At 30.6% G+C, this 15,683-nt stretch overlaps 1 protein-coding gene across 2 annotated transcripts in view; it reads right to left on the minus strand.

The window, feature by feature from the left end:
• Positions 1-15,683, minus strand: part of LOC139495737 (galanin receptor type 2-like) — a 44,365-nt gene that overhangs the window by 17,888 nt on the left and 10,794 nt on the right. The window contains exon 1 of one of the 2 annotated variants that reach the window (XM_071284099.1): positions 4,728-4,840. The exons of the other annotated variant lie outside the window; for it this stretch is intronic. The gene's annotated coding sequence lies outside the window, so the exon portion shown is untranslated. Of the gene's footprint in view, positions 1-4,727; positions 4,841-15,683 lie in introns of those variants that run through there. 2 annotated transcript variants of the gene reach the window in all.

Consider the following 15,683-nt stretch of genomic DNA (forward strand, 5'->3'; position numbering starts at 1 on the left):
ACGTACAATGTACTTATAGTAGCCGGAGAATCAATGAATAATATTATATTCCGATATGATTAAATTTATCACATATCTTACATGACTTACATGACTTACATGTATATGACATTCTAATGCCAGTGTTGAAATGGTCCTTGTTTATTGTGTGAAATGCAGTATATCCAAATTCCAATAAAATTATTTCTATTGTATTACAGAAAATTCCATACAAATACATGTCATATGCTGAATGAATAAAATATATTTTAGTTATAACAAACCTGTTTATCACCAGAATAAGTTATGAATTTATCGAGGCTTTTTTTATTTATTTTTTTACTTTTGAATGTTACTTTGATATCTGTTGTCTCTCTTTATTAACAGCAGCTTGTATTCTTTCTATGATTTAATTCATTTAATGAATATGCATTTCCAAATCAATTCATAAATCAACCTTTTGCGATGCAAAAGACGCTGTTTTTCACTGCTTATTATACGTTGCTACAAAATAGCTACTTGCAAGAACACTGTATCACTCAAGAATGAAGGATATAGTCAAATATTAGAAAATTATTGGGAAGTTAAATACACTTGATTAATATTCAATAACATCCACGTAAAATGATAAATCATACTAATAACAAACGAAGTAAATATCAATAGTCATCTAAGATAAGAGTGTTGATGGAAGTATACCGAATAGAAAATAATAGGCAGAAATATAAAGAATGAAGAAATATTTGATCAAATAATAAAGCAAAATAAATGTTGAGGTGCTATAAAAGAGGGACGAAAGATACCAGAGGGACAGTCAATATTGAGACTATAAAATGATGGAAAAAGGGTAAAAATAGAGACAAACGAATCCAAAAATATAAGACCTCCTTCCAGACACTTTCAGGTGCCATCTTCAGATTTATTTCAATTCTGATACGCCATTTGTCGTAAAATTAATTAAAGAACATCGTAGAAATCACCTTCTAAATTCGTAGAAAAAGTAAATTTGGGGAATCTTGAAGCCAAATACAAAATTTAAATAACACTATGTGGTGCGACTGAAGAGCTGTACTGAATTTACCTTTATAGTGCGAACTCATACTTATCCAAAATCTTTCAAGCACAGGATGTATATCTATCTGAAAACGCAATGGAAATGCTGAACTGAACAAATGAAAAACAAATTTCCATATTTCTATTTTGGTACAGGCATTGATAGATGAAATGTTAGGTTAAACCTATGTTGATAGCTAGAAACACTGACTACTGAACTGATAAAACTTACAGGCCAAACCAGTGGTATTGACTTATCATTTAAACCTGAAAATAACACTGTAAAACATGTGCATCCAAAACGCTTTCCTGGATTTATCATCAATAGGAAAGCTCACATCGCAAAAAATGAAATACAAGGATGTATAAACACTGTAATGCATTCCAAATCAAACGAACTAAGGCAGGTTACAGACAGTTGCTTATCTCTTTGTAAAAATCTTATATTGGAATTATGTCATAAAATGCGTTCATATCTTTCTAATAAAATGCTTTTGAATATAAAATTGTAACGTCATTGAAGATCACGTACCAGTAACGACAGAAACTGATTGAATTCCCTAATTTAATACAAATTTCTCCTTATTTAATATGAAAACTGAAATTGGAGTCACGATGTCCGTTGTTATGTTGAATAATACGACAATTTATTTATTCATTAATATTACTATTTCCTAATGTTCTTTTGTGTATTATACAATCGACATTTTTCCTTGTTTAGTATCACATATATCATAATATCAAGATCTGTAGTCACGTGTTATGAATATATTATAAGCTGGCAAATCAATGATACTGGAGTGTTCTTAAGATACTGTATATCAACCTATCTTTCGGTAATTTTGTTTTTCGCATATAGAACGTTAAGTCGATTTTTGCAATTTCCACTGGTTTTTTTTTCAGTTTCTAGATTTTCGCGACTTTAATACTTGTGTCAATTTTCTAGTCACGAAAATAGATTCATCGTTAAAATCATTTCGTTTAGGATTTTTGGGGTCATTGATGCATTTCAATTTCTACTTCTCTGATTCGTATGTCAATGCTGAGTCTGTTGCGAAATCATTAAAATCTTATCATAACTAACACAACAATCATGGGAACGTTCAGCTTTAAGAATCCTGCATGGCTGATAATGATCCTATCGCATATTCATTTCCAAAATCAGTACATAAATGATAATGGTAAGGGCCTTTTAAAACAATCAGGCCTTTTTGGTAATTATTCAGGCATGATAATAATCATAAAGCCTAGTGATATTCAAAAAGAGCCTGATAATAATTTTAGTCCTGATTATAACTCTAAGACAGACAATAATGCACAGACAATCATTTATATGATTGTAATTCTCACTGACGAACCAAACTTCAAATGACCTTATAAAACTCAGAAAGATGCACAAAATAACCAACATTAAGATTTTGAAACTACGAATTTGGTTTTAAGTATTTTTACAAATGCATCTATTCAAAAATGTTATTGACATTTTCCTTCCGCAGTTGATTTTAATTTGATTATTAATTGTATGGTCCTCATGAAACAAAACAAAGACATGTATGAACTATGTGGTTGAGTAAACAAAATGCCATAAAATTAAATTATAAGTAATTGCCTCACACAATGTTTGATAATTTGGTATGAAACAACCAACAGTAAAATTTTAGCACATAACATGTAATTAAAATTTCAAACTACGATTCGTTTTTAAGTATATTTACAAATGCATCTATTCAAATATTTATTGACTTTTTCTATCCGCAGTCGGTTTTTATTTGATAATTAATTGTATGGTACTGATAAAACAAACAATAGAATATACCAATAAAACAAAATTCTTTCAAATTGACACGTACGTATTGTTCTCAGAATCAATGTGATGCTTGCGTACATTTTGTAAAATAAAACGATACAGAGCAGTCATCAGTTCTTATCAAACAGGACGGTTTACTAGTCAATGCGTGTACAGAAAATAAACTCATCATAGATACAAGGACAAAATTTTGTATATACGCCAGACGCGCGTTACCTCTACAAAAGACTCATCAGTGACGCTCGAATCCAAAAATGTTAAAAAGGCCAAATAAAGTACGAAGTTGAAGAGCATTAAGGACCAAAATTCCTAAAAGTTATGCCAAATACAGATAAGGTAATCTATGCCAGAGGTAAAAAAGCCTTAGTTTGGTTTTTTTTTAAATTCCAAATTTTGTTAAAATAGTTAATTTATAAATATAACCATATCAATACAAAAAGTGCTGACTACTGGACTGGTGATACCCGCGGGGAAATAAATCTCCACCAGCAGTGGCATCGACCCAGTGGTTGTAAATAAACTCATCATAGATACCAGGACACGGTTTCATTAAAGGTGTATCTCCATTGTAGGTAATAATGGTAACACACACTGAAAGTAATTCTAGATAGGTATATTCAATAGTAAGACACCATTTTGAACAATGTTGAAGAAAATATTAAGAAAATGTTTATTTAACATCTTTAAAGCTTGAAGGTTACTGGCAAAATAACAATATATTCAATTTGCAAATGCAAAGTTTTTTTGTGTAACAATTATTCAGACTAACTCGCATATGGACTCCGAAACTACATTTATTTTTATTCGTTTCAATAAAAGGAAAAAAATCTTTAAGGACCGATTTTGGCCTCAAATTTCAGGTTCATCTGACGAACGATTTTGACCACTTTTTAAACACTTAAGTGTCTATTTTATTTGAATTTATTAGTTTATGTGAAAGATTTTAACAGATTTAGTCATTAAAAACGATCCGATTCAAGCTCAAATATGAAACATCTACCTAATATGCCGAAAAATGTCACTTTTCAGATGGTTTTTGGTAAAAATGAAAGTGGCCGCATCCGTGTTCATCCTCAACCTTTATATATGTTATGTTATATCATAAAATACAACTTACATTTCAATATTAAGGATGAACACGAATGCGGCCACTTTCGTTTTACACGAAAACCATCTAAAATTTAACTAAAATGCTAGAATTATGAGGATTTCAGTAATTTAGCATGACTTAATGGTGCTAGTACCGGATATATGTGCATTGTATTGTCAAAAACAGCCCATATTAATGTAGCAGAAGCATTCTTCTGTCCAATAAATAACTAAAGGTTTACATTTTAACAATTTTGTAAAACTGCTATATTTTGGGGCCAAAAAGGGATCTTACTGAACCTACTCCTTTGATCTTTTTTTCAATAAGTGCAGCTCTAAATGAAACTAAAATATGTTCTATATTTAATTTAATTTCAATGTACCAACATGTTCCATTAACACATACTTGACTTACATAACTTTTGAGATTTAATTACAAATATTATCATTCTCATTTGTGGTTACAGAAATAAATACAATCGAAGCTATTAGAAATGTGTTTGTCAATAGAAATAAAAACACGAATCCAACAAAATATCGAGATCGGAGAGGGAAATTAAAAACAAATTAATAAAAATTAAAGGACTAGCTAGGCATATGTAAAACAAGATACAACTGTAGCATCCCCTATCTACCAACTACCTCAATTAAATAAAGAAAATGAAAAACAAAAATTAAATTATGTTCAAGCAGTATAGCATTTACAGGTAGGTAAAATTCAAATTAAAACTATAGACAATCTGCTTTCAATTAAGTACAATTAAAATAAAATACAACACACTTTAAAGTATAGACTTACGATTCTAATTGGAAAAATCCTCTTAAATATCACTTTTTATATTTAATAAACGACTATACATAATTCTCTTTTAATACTGAACGCTCAATATTGTATCGCACTATGAACAGATCTATCGGATTTCACTGACAAATCTTAATATATTGTGATGCCTGGACAGATTTTTATACAGGGTTCTAAATACATATTGTAATTATGCAAATGTTCATCAATTCTGTTTTTGTTTTTACTATTACGTTATTGGATTTTTGAATGTCATTGATACGAAGTTAATCATATTCTACTCATTTCTGTTCATATTGTTCATTTGGAATCTGTAATTTCATCAATTGCTTATATATTATTTATGACTTTGTGAGAAATTAAAATCTTTTTTCCGGCTCGTTACTGTTCGCGTGTTATGTTTACGTCAATTAGACAGCAACTCAATGACACAAGATATCATCCCATCTCAATAAAATGTTAATAACGAATCTTTACATCGACACAATGTTTTGAAATATCTAAAACCGGCTGTTTGTCTCTTTTCTGTTATATCCTAATTTATATAAATTAACACTTTCAAAATATGAATACTTTAGTCTAGCCTGTCTCTTTCGTCTTTCTTTACATCTGTAGAAAGTAAAATTTTTTTTTTTAAAAACAACCTCCGAGGAAAATACAAAACGGTATGTAGTACCTAATGAAATCGCAAAACAAAGACCGACACACAACGAAAGGAATGAGTAACCACTGTGACTATTCCTGATTTGGCACATGAGTTAGAAAATGTTGGATTGAACCTGAATTTATAGCTAGCTAAACTTCTGACTTGTACGCACAAATATATTAGTTTCAACTACTTTTACCTAGTTACGTTGTAAGTTCGAAAGTAAGAAAATAAAATAAGTTAACATAGGTCTATTCTTTTTTTTAGTAAAGATATAAAGGAAGTAATAGTAAAGCTTCCGATATCACAAATATATGTGTATAGATAATGAAGTAAAAAGTATAATAAAAAAAGTTCTGAACCCCAAAGAATATTCAAAACTGAAATTCCACAAATATATAAAAGAAAAGACTGATTGTAAAAAAGCAAAAAGTGAAATGCAATATATGTACATATCGAAATATATATTTTTACTTCCTTGTCGCATTATCAGTCATAATGACTAAATGATTTACATAAGATAAGCTTTCAAACGCCAAATAAAAAGTAAGAACAGGAAGTTCATTAATGTATTGGTAGTGTACTGCTCTTTGGTTCCTAAGATTTGCAGTTTAAGTGACTGCCGTTTGTTGCTGTGATACATACATGTATGTGTTTTTCGTTCGTTTTTTGTACATTACATTTACGCGTGTCTGTCGTATATATAAAATTTAGTCCTGGAATCTATGATGAGTTTATTTACCGTTACTTTTTTCGTTTTAATTTTTGACATTTGTCATTGCGGGGTCATTTATAGCTGACAATGCAATAAAGGTTTACACGGTTTACACGTATGGCTTTTATATTTCCCTTGGCAATAGACATTTGATTGCTTTTTCATTAAAAGATCAAAATGAATGCCTTAAAATACTGTTCTTTTTTTCAAACTAATGTTATACCAAAGTAAAATGTGAAATGTCATTTAAAACAGCATCCTTAGGCAATTTCATCGGAAATTTGCTATTCCATAATAATATAAAATAATAAATTCTGGTTTAATCTATATGACATGAATTTAACATTAAGTTTGTGGTATGAACTGTTTCGTTAAACATCGACCATAAAGCCTAGGTTTACACAAGTTGTGGTTCACAACATGAGTTTAATTCAAACCTGTATAAAAAAAATTCAATGGTGTCTATAAAAACAATAATGTCCATGTACATGATGACAAGTGCATATATAATCATATAGACTTATTAAGGGATATAGTCACGATACTGTAGAAAGGGCATTAAAGATTGCATATTTTGTCTTTAATATTGATTCACTTATCGGGTCTTTCATCGGAACTAAACACTTTTATTTAAAAACCAGTTGTTGGCATGACACGGGTTATGTTCTTCTCATGTATGTTATGATTGTATGATACTAAACCCCTAACGGGAGGGATTGTGCCTGATATTCATATGATGAAGACATAATCTTTCAATGAGTTTAATTGAGGTCTATGGCTGGTATGTCAGTTAACTGCTAATAGTCTGTTGTTATTTATGTATTATTGTCATTTTATTTATTTTCTTTTGTTACATCTTGTGACGTCAGAATCATCCTTCTCTTGAACTGAATGGTAATGTGTGTATTGTTATGCGTTTTCTATTCTACATTAAGTAGAAGTATAAGGGGAGGGTTGAGATCTCATAAACATGTTTAACCACGCCGCATGTTTGCGCCTGTCCCAAGTTAGGAGCCTCTGGCTTTTGTTAATCTTGTATTATTTTTAATTTTAGTTTCTTGTGTATATTTGGAGTTTAGTATGGCGTTCATTATCACTGAACTTGTATATATCTTTGTTAAGGGGCCAGCTGAAGGACGCCTCCGGGTACGGGAATATGTCGCTGCAGTGAAGACTTATTGGTGACCTTTTGCTGTTGTCTGTTCTATGGTCGGGTTGTTGTCTCTTTGAGACATTCCCCATTACCATTCTCAATTTTTTTGCTCTTGTCGATTTAATTGATATTTTTAGAATTAATGTATAGAGGCTATATGTATTATTTCGTCTTTAAACTTATGTTTGCGGAAATGCAACCCAAGTGTATCTTATTAGTTATATCCGTATGGTTGATACTATTTATTTTGTATTGAAATTCAGTTCCACATTGACTTTGAATCAGGTCGTTTCTCTCTTTATTTTATGTTATTGATATATTAAAACCTACATCTAATGTACTTTAAAGTAGAACAACCAATATTATAATACGACATAATTTCATAAAACAAGTTAAGTACGTTGAGTGAACTCTCGGTTACAGTTAACATTTATTGATAACGTATTATTTATCATTAAAATGTTCCAGCGTTGTCTACTTAACAGGAATTATAAAATAAAGTGCTAAAAAAATGTATTCCTCTGTTAGAAATAAATAATACAAATGCTGAGTGCGAAAAACTATCTGAGTGAAATTTGTGGTTTTTGGAAATCTTGATTCATGTTAGGCCTGAAATAGTTTCTGTTACATATACATGTATCTAAAAGTTTCTTAAATCAGAGCAAGTACAGTTTGGAATATAATAAAGGCAGTCAGTTTTAGAATATTCCGTAGGTGATTTTTCAGTTTAAAAAAAAGGGTTTTGAAAGCGATTTTTTTCTCCACATTTTATGTTATTGATATATGAAAACTTATATTTAATGAACTTTTAAGTAGAACATCGAGGAGTATAATACGACATAATTTCATAAAGCAAGTTAAGTACTTTGAGTGCTCTCTCGGTTACAGCTAACATTTATTGATACGGTATTATTTAGTATTAAATTGCTCCAGCGTTGTCTACTTTACAGGGATTATATATTAAAGTGATCTCCTTAGTAACACTTTTTTGTATTCCTCTGATGGAGATAAATAGATAGATGGTCGAGTTTTAAAGAACTATCTTAGTCGTTATTTAATGTTTAATATGTGCTATACTATTTGATGATATAACATAGCCGTTTCTTTTTTACATTACTTATGAGATTGTTGCATGACAATCTATATTTTATGTACTTCAAAGTACAGCAATCGTGACTTAAATACAAGATAATTTCATAAAGCAAGTTAAGTACTTTGAGTGCTCTCTCGGTTACAGCTAACATTTATTGATACGGTATTATTTATTATTGCCAGCGTCGTCTACTTTACAGAAATTATAATTTGAAGTGCTCGTAACACTTTTTTATTCCTCTGTTAGCGATAAATAGTCAGAATGTTGAGTGCGAAAAACTATCTTAGTCGTTACCTTATAAGAAATTTATGCTTTTGATTATTGTTCTTCAGTAGACTTCTGTAAAATATATCTATGCAATTCCTTAACTCGGAGCAAATACAGTTTGGTATATTCAGTATGCAGTAGTCAAATTATATCTATAGCGTACTAATTTCATTTTTTTTATTTTTTTTTTCTCTGATGGATAATTTCGAAATAAGTGTTTTTGTTTCATATTGAGCTATATGAAATACTTAATATCAAAATCTGCTATTATTATAATGTTTCACAAATGATATCGGGTATGTGCGTTATGTCGTACTACAATCCCGTACCTATTTCACGAATTTGACCTACCGAATTATACTTTTGACTGGGTTTGTAATAATATGAGCAACACGACGGGTATTTAGTGCGGAACAGGATTTGTTTGACCGTCCAGATCAGCTCCCGTTTTGTTGGAGTTCGTGTTGCTTAATCTTTAGTTTTCTATGTTGTGTCTTGTGTACTATTATTTGTCTTTTTGTCTTTCTCTTTTTTAGCCATGGCATTGTCAATTTATTTTCGATCTACGAATTTGAATGTTCCTCTGGTATCTTACGCCCCTCTTTTAAGGTAACAATCGTTCACTCTGAAAATGACAAAACGCCATTTAACAATCTTTCTGAGTAACACAAGTTATGGTTGATAGCAAGATGAAGGTTGTCTCGTGTACATACATTTATATATATTTATATATATATATATATCTTTTTATCAACATTTGCATCACAATTTGTTACTTTTTAATACTGCATATAAAATGATGTCAGGTTCCTGTTTTATTTTTAAAAAAAATGTATAGTAGTTCATGATTGCAGCTAGTGTTTAAAATTTCCATTTTTGTCGCTTTAGTGATGTTTATATCTAACGTGTTGAGTAATAACTTTGAAACACAGTTTTCACACCGTAATCATATTCATAAATGAATTTTATTTGATGATAATGACACTATATGTATGTTTCATATTAAAACGGTATTCTGATTGGCAACCTGAATTTCAAAATGAATAAAATTGTAACATTCATGTTAACATGACATTCTGCTTACACAGGTAAATAAAAGAAAAAAACTTGATAGTAATCGTGTTTTTATGATGAAAGCAAAAAAACGCTTCCGCGCTTCATACAAAATGTACTTCGGTCAACGCTTTTACACCCCAATAAATTTACAAAAAGAAGCATTCAATTCTTAAATAAACGTTTTTGTCGTGTACATTATTGCATGATGTCTCTATGAAAGTACTATGAAAATCAATTTTCTGATAACTGTCTGCAGGACTTTTAACATCGCCACTTTACGTGATAAACCTTTTCATAGGTGAATGATGATTGAATTGAGAAGCTTTATGAATTTGCTCTTTCAAGTTTGTAGACAATTCGATTTTTGTTTCCTTATAAACGTTATTTGGTAAACGTGATCAAGACCTATTTTTTTAAACTAAAGGCTCCAATGACCATGAATTACTCATTGTAATTCAGGGGCAATATTTCCCATGTATCAATACCGCTATGTTGACCTATTTGTCAAAATGTATTTCGGCGGTTATCAAGGTTTTTTCTTTCATGCAATTGTGCTAAACGTTGCATTTCAATGAAAAATGAGTATTGATTCGTTAGTTCTGACAAGGCACATACTTATGAAAGTTTAATGCATAGCCCTTACTGAGATCAAGAAAGAAGTACATATTTTGGACAAAATAGTTCCTACAGATACATTTAACTTTAACTTTCAAAATAATTTAAGTGTTTTAATTATATGACTAATTTTGGTTTGAAATGAGAGTTACGGACTTGAGATCCATGTTGAACCCTTGCTGAAGGTTTGTTTTAAATGATAATTGATAAAGAAAAATGAAGAAAAAAATCTAAATAAAACATGTGTTTCTTGTCAATGAGTTCAGGAGTTTCTGTTTTTGCACAAAAATAAGTGAGCTGTTTATGGAAATAATTGTTTCATCCATAGCCAGGATGATATATTGTTTTTATACGAAATGTCGTTTACCTTTAACTGAAGAAGAAATTCAATTACTGTAAATGTTGACATTGCAGAATTATAAAACGCAATGTGGACATGAATTAGTGGTGTTATACCACAAAGCAATACAAATCCTGTCCGGCGTGTTAAAATTGAGATGAAATTTTAGGATAAATTTCGCCACTCCTTTCAATGTCACGAATGTAGACCTTTTTTTTCTTGTTTTGAAAATTAGTGTCACGTCCATGTTTACTGAACAAGAACACATTTTGTTTGTTTTCTGCTCTTTGGTCGGGTTGTTTTCTCTTTGACAAATTCTCCATTTTAATTCTCATTTAAAAAAAACTTTTAAAGTCAATGTTTATCAAATAATTAACCCCAACATGTTTGTAAATAGAATATGTCAAGATAATCAAATTTAACGTGATAGTAGCCAATTAATGTAGACTAGATCTTATATAAACGTTCGTGGAAAACACATAGATCATAGATATTTAGATTTAAAATTTCAAAGACTTTTCTCATTTTAATTTGTGCTAATAGTAATATAAATGCTAAAAATAATTTACTAATTATTTGATAAGGGTAAACGGATAGGAGATCTGTTGTACGTTATAAATTGTAGGCTCGTAGATTTCTAACAACTAACAGGGCTAATATATTAATGTGAAGGACAGCATTTTAATTGATTAACTTTTACAACTAACTCCAAATTAATTGCCAGTTTTTCCGATTCAGGGTCGGATCCAGGATGTAATAATAAGATGGCGTCAGTTTATCAAAAACGAGATCAGTTGTTTATGGGAGGTGCAGGTGCAAGTGCTTGCTGTGTTCCGCCTACACCGGTCCTTGCAAAGTCAATATTAAACAAACTGTTTCCTTTTGACGCCTTAGTCGGTCGTTCAGTCGAGTCATTATTATAACCGGTTTGACATTTACACGAACAACAAAGCATAAAAGTTTTTGATATACATAGATAAGTCACAATATATTTAGATTTTTAAGCAGTAAGGTCGATTATTATGAAAATCATTTAATATCCAGCCCTTTAAGAATGTTACACAGTGAATTCTCATTTTTTTTTTATTATATACAAATGTTTGCTGATTTTTTGGGAACAGGCCTTGAAGGCATAAAACTTTGCTCAGTGCTCGGAGCACAAAAATCATGCTCGAAACATGAAATCCAGCAATTTGATTGGTTAATTTTCGAGTCTGAGTACAAAAATCATGCTCGAAAATTTTATGAACGTGAGGCCAGGTCACCCAGAATTGAAAATATTTAACGAATTACAAATTTCTCATAAGGTTATTGGCAGAATTTGGCAAAGCAATAAAATGAAATATCAACGAAAAAACAAGTTCTCATCAATCCACAAAAATTGATACCAAAGAAAATCAATGAATCCACAGTACTGTATATCTGCAGTAAGTAAGTCAGTTATCAAAATAAATCGATCCACCATGATAAGGAATATTAACCGCGGGAGCATTTTAATGGTTTCTCAATGTTATGCTACCCAGCAAGTATGGTATTTCTTAAACTTCATTTCAATAAACGGTTTTATCGTTTATAATATTGAATGATATCTCTATAAAAGTGCAGTAGAAATCAATTTTGTGACTACAGTCTGCATGACATTTATTTAAAATTGCAACTTAATGTGATAAACATGTGCATAGGTGAATGATGATGGAATTAAGAGTTAATTAGCCTTTTAAAAGCTACATGGGATTGCTCTTTCAAGTCAAAAGAATCTTGAGTTTTTTCCCCATTATGAAGGTGCATGAACATTATTTGGTAAACAAAAACGTTAATGAGACAGAAAATGCAAACAAACAATAAAATACAATTTCATTTACTTTCCTGAGTACATATTTTTGTTGATTCGGAAAAATACAGGATTCAATGAGCCTGAATGGGTCATTGTTATGCAAGGTCAATAACTCCTAAAGATATAATTTCAGACATTCTGACCTATTTGTAGATATTCTTCTGGTTTTGGGGCAAGATGTACAATTTATTTATATAAAAATGAAAGTTAAAAACTTGATATACCAGTTAAATCTTTTGTTTTTACTAATAAAAAAAATACTAATAAAAGCATGTGTTGCTTGTACCTCAGATCAGAAGTATATATATATTGCACTTCAAGAAACAAGTTGGCTTTTTCTGTAATTTCTTGATTCCGCTTAAGTCAGGATGATGTATTATTTTAATATGAATTGTCATTATCCTTTAACTGAAGACGAAATTCAATTACTATAAATATTGCCATTATAGAATCAATGGGGACATGAATTAGTGGTTTTAAACCACAAAGCAATATAAATCCTATACAACGTGTTGGAATGGATCCCTTCTGAGAACTCTTATAGGCAATGTCATACACATTTCGAGGAGCTTTTGTGAGCTCATTCATATTTCTTATCAAAATGCAAATATTTTTGTCCTTAGGGTAGAAAGTCTTTTATACATGACACTCTTCATAGTAAGAACTTTTGAATAGAACAACCAGGAGTATAATAAGACATAATTTCGTAATGCAAGTTAAGTACTTTGAGTGCTCTCTCGGTTACAGCTAACATTTATTGATACGGTATTATTTATTATTAAATTTCTTCATCATTTTCCACTTTACAGAAATTATAAAAATGAAGTGCTCTTCTTTCTTATGGATAGAAAGTCTGAGTAAAATAACAGATTTTAGTTACGGGGGCAAACTTTGCCACACCTTTTAATTCATGTATGGATACTACTTACTGTTTTTGGTGTTTTGTGTGACGTACATTGTTACTTAACTAGTTCACATTTTGTTATGGAGCCAGCTGAAGCCCGCATCCGGGTTTCGGGATTTTTTCGCTATGTTGAAGACCAATTGTTGACCTTGGGCTGTTCTTTGGTCGGATTGTTGTCTCTTTGACATATTCCCATTCATTCTAAATTGTATCTAGTGTAAAAAGAACACGATTAGTCTAAAAGTTAAAATGTATATCAAATAATTAACACCAACGTTTGTGCATAGAATATGTCAAACGAATCTAATTTAACGTGATAAAAGCAAATTCATTTAGACTAGGTCTTATCTAAACGTTCATGGAAAACGTTTGTCAAATTATAGATATTCAGATTTAAAATTTCAAAGACTTTTGTCACTTTAATCTGTACTAAAACCAATATAACTCCTTAAAATAATTTCCTTATTATTTGATAAGTGTAAATGGCAATACGATCTGTGGTACGTTATAAGGTCAAATCGATGAACTCAAAGGCATGTAGTTATGTAAAGGACAGCGTTATAATTCCACTATTTTGTCATCTTTGTTGTAATAAAGAATAACGATTTTAATAATTATAATCCGCCTTTCACAAATGTTTGATCAATAATTTTGTGCACATGCATTTAGTGTAACGTTATATTTTAATTGATTAACTTTTACAGTTATTTCTAAATATAATTGCCATTTTATTCGATCAGACTCGGATCCAGGATGTGATACAAGTGTTGTTCAAAACCCTTATAACAATTATATATTGACGTGTTTTTAGCCAAAACAAATATCAATTGTTTGAGTGGAGATGCGGGTGCAGGCTGTGGCCCGCCTACATTCATCCTTACAAAAACAATATCAAAATAAACCTTTTCTGTTGATACCTTAACCAGTCATCCAGACAATGATTATAACCCGTTTGACATTTATTTGAACAACAAAGTATAAAAGTGTTGATATACATGTATGTTTAAAATTAAACAAAATAAGCTTGACAGAAGAGTTTCCTCTATTTAATCACACAATGCCAAAAATCGAAACAATCGACCAAACGGTATGTGTACAATTTATCATTTCGAAATCAGATGTTGATTTCTCGTATTCAAATCTTCAACTCGACATTGAGTAAACAACAATCAGCCAATCAATATAACATTCATTAAACCAAATATTTTAAGTTAGTGCGTTTAACGTGATTTGAACTACATGTAACACTAATTTTTATTTCTGCATTTTGCTATCAGATTGGTTTGTTGGAAAGGGGTGGTGGGTTATTATTGAACACCTGTTAAAACAAACATCTTTCATTTTCTCTTTATGGACAGTTGTCTAGTTGGTACTCAGACCAAATCTTATTATTTTGGTATCGCAGACTTCAACGTCAGAACTTGCAAAACCTATCATTTTCTTTTTCTTATTTTGAAGCCTATGTTTCTCTATCCTATATATATTTTATTTTACTTTATTCTGTATTTTTCTATTCTCTATTCTGAAACCCCAATCCATATACCATCAATTATAAGGTTATTTAGCTAGTGCATGTTTTTGTTTAAAGATTGTAAAAACCAACGGTAACTAAAACATACAAACCAGGTACAAAAGATGACAATTACTAACACTTAAGCGTTCTTGCGCTTGTATTTTATACTGGATAACGTAGTTTAATGTGGTACCCAACACCTTCACTAAAATTAATTTGACACTTTTAATTTTCATAAAATTTTGACAAGGTATTTACTTTGACCATTTGACTAAATTATAAATATTTCAAAAAAATTGAACCAACCGTTTAATCAGAAAAATTACACTGGTTATATAGCATTTTGACAAACACTAATTTTGATCATTGAGAAGCTTATGTCCATGGATAAATTTATGCAAGCTTCTCATCAATGCTGTATCTCTTTCAATTAAAATACCGAAGATAAAACAGAGTTACGTTTTCTCCAGTGGGTCCCAAATGTATTGGTCATTATGTCGTGACGTCATATATCGAATGACGTCGTTGTTTGGCATGTTACGTCACAGACGTTGTTCTGTCGTATTTTCCGGCATATGAAATGCAACCTTGAAAACGGTCGGCAGCAAGAGGGTTAATATTCCCCAAACAACACAACGTGAAACGTGAAACATTTAGCTGATTCTAAAGAGTTATCTTCCTGTAGTGTTAGGTACCACCTTAATGGTTAAGCAATCAATCATCAGTATGATATCAAATGATAAAGTATATGTTAATGCATAGTCATGATAGGAATTCAATGACAATTATAAGGCAATTTGGATGTAACATTTTTCTT

This window comes from Mytilus edulis, chromosome 11, assembly GCF_963676685.1.
Source record: "Mytilus edulis chromosome 11, xbMytEdul2.2, whole genome shotgun sequence".
In the NCBI taxonomy this organism is placed as follows: Eukaryota; Metazoa; Mollusca; class Bivalvia; order Mytilida; family Mytilidae; genus Mytilus; species Mytilus edulis.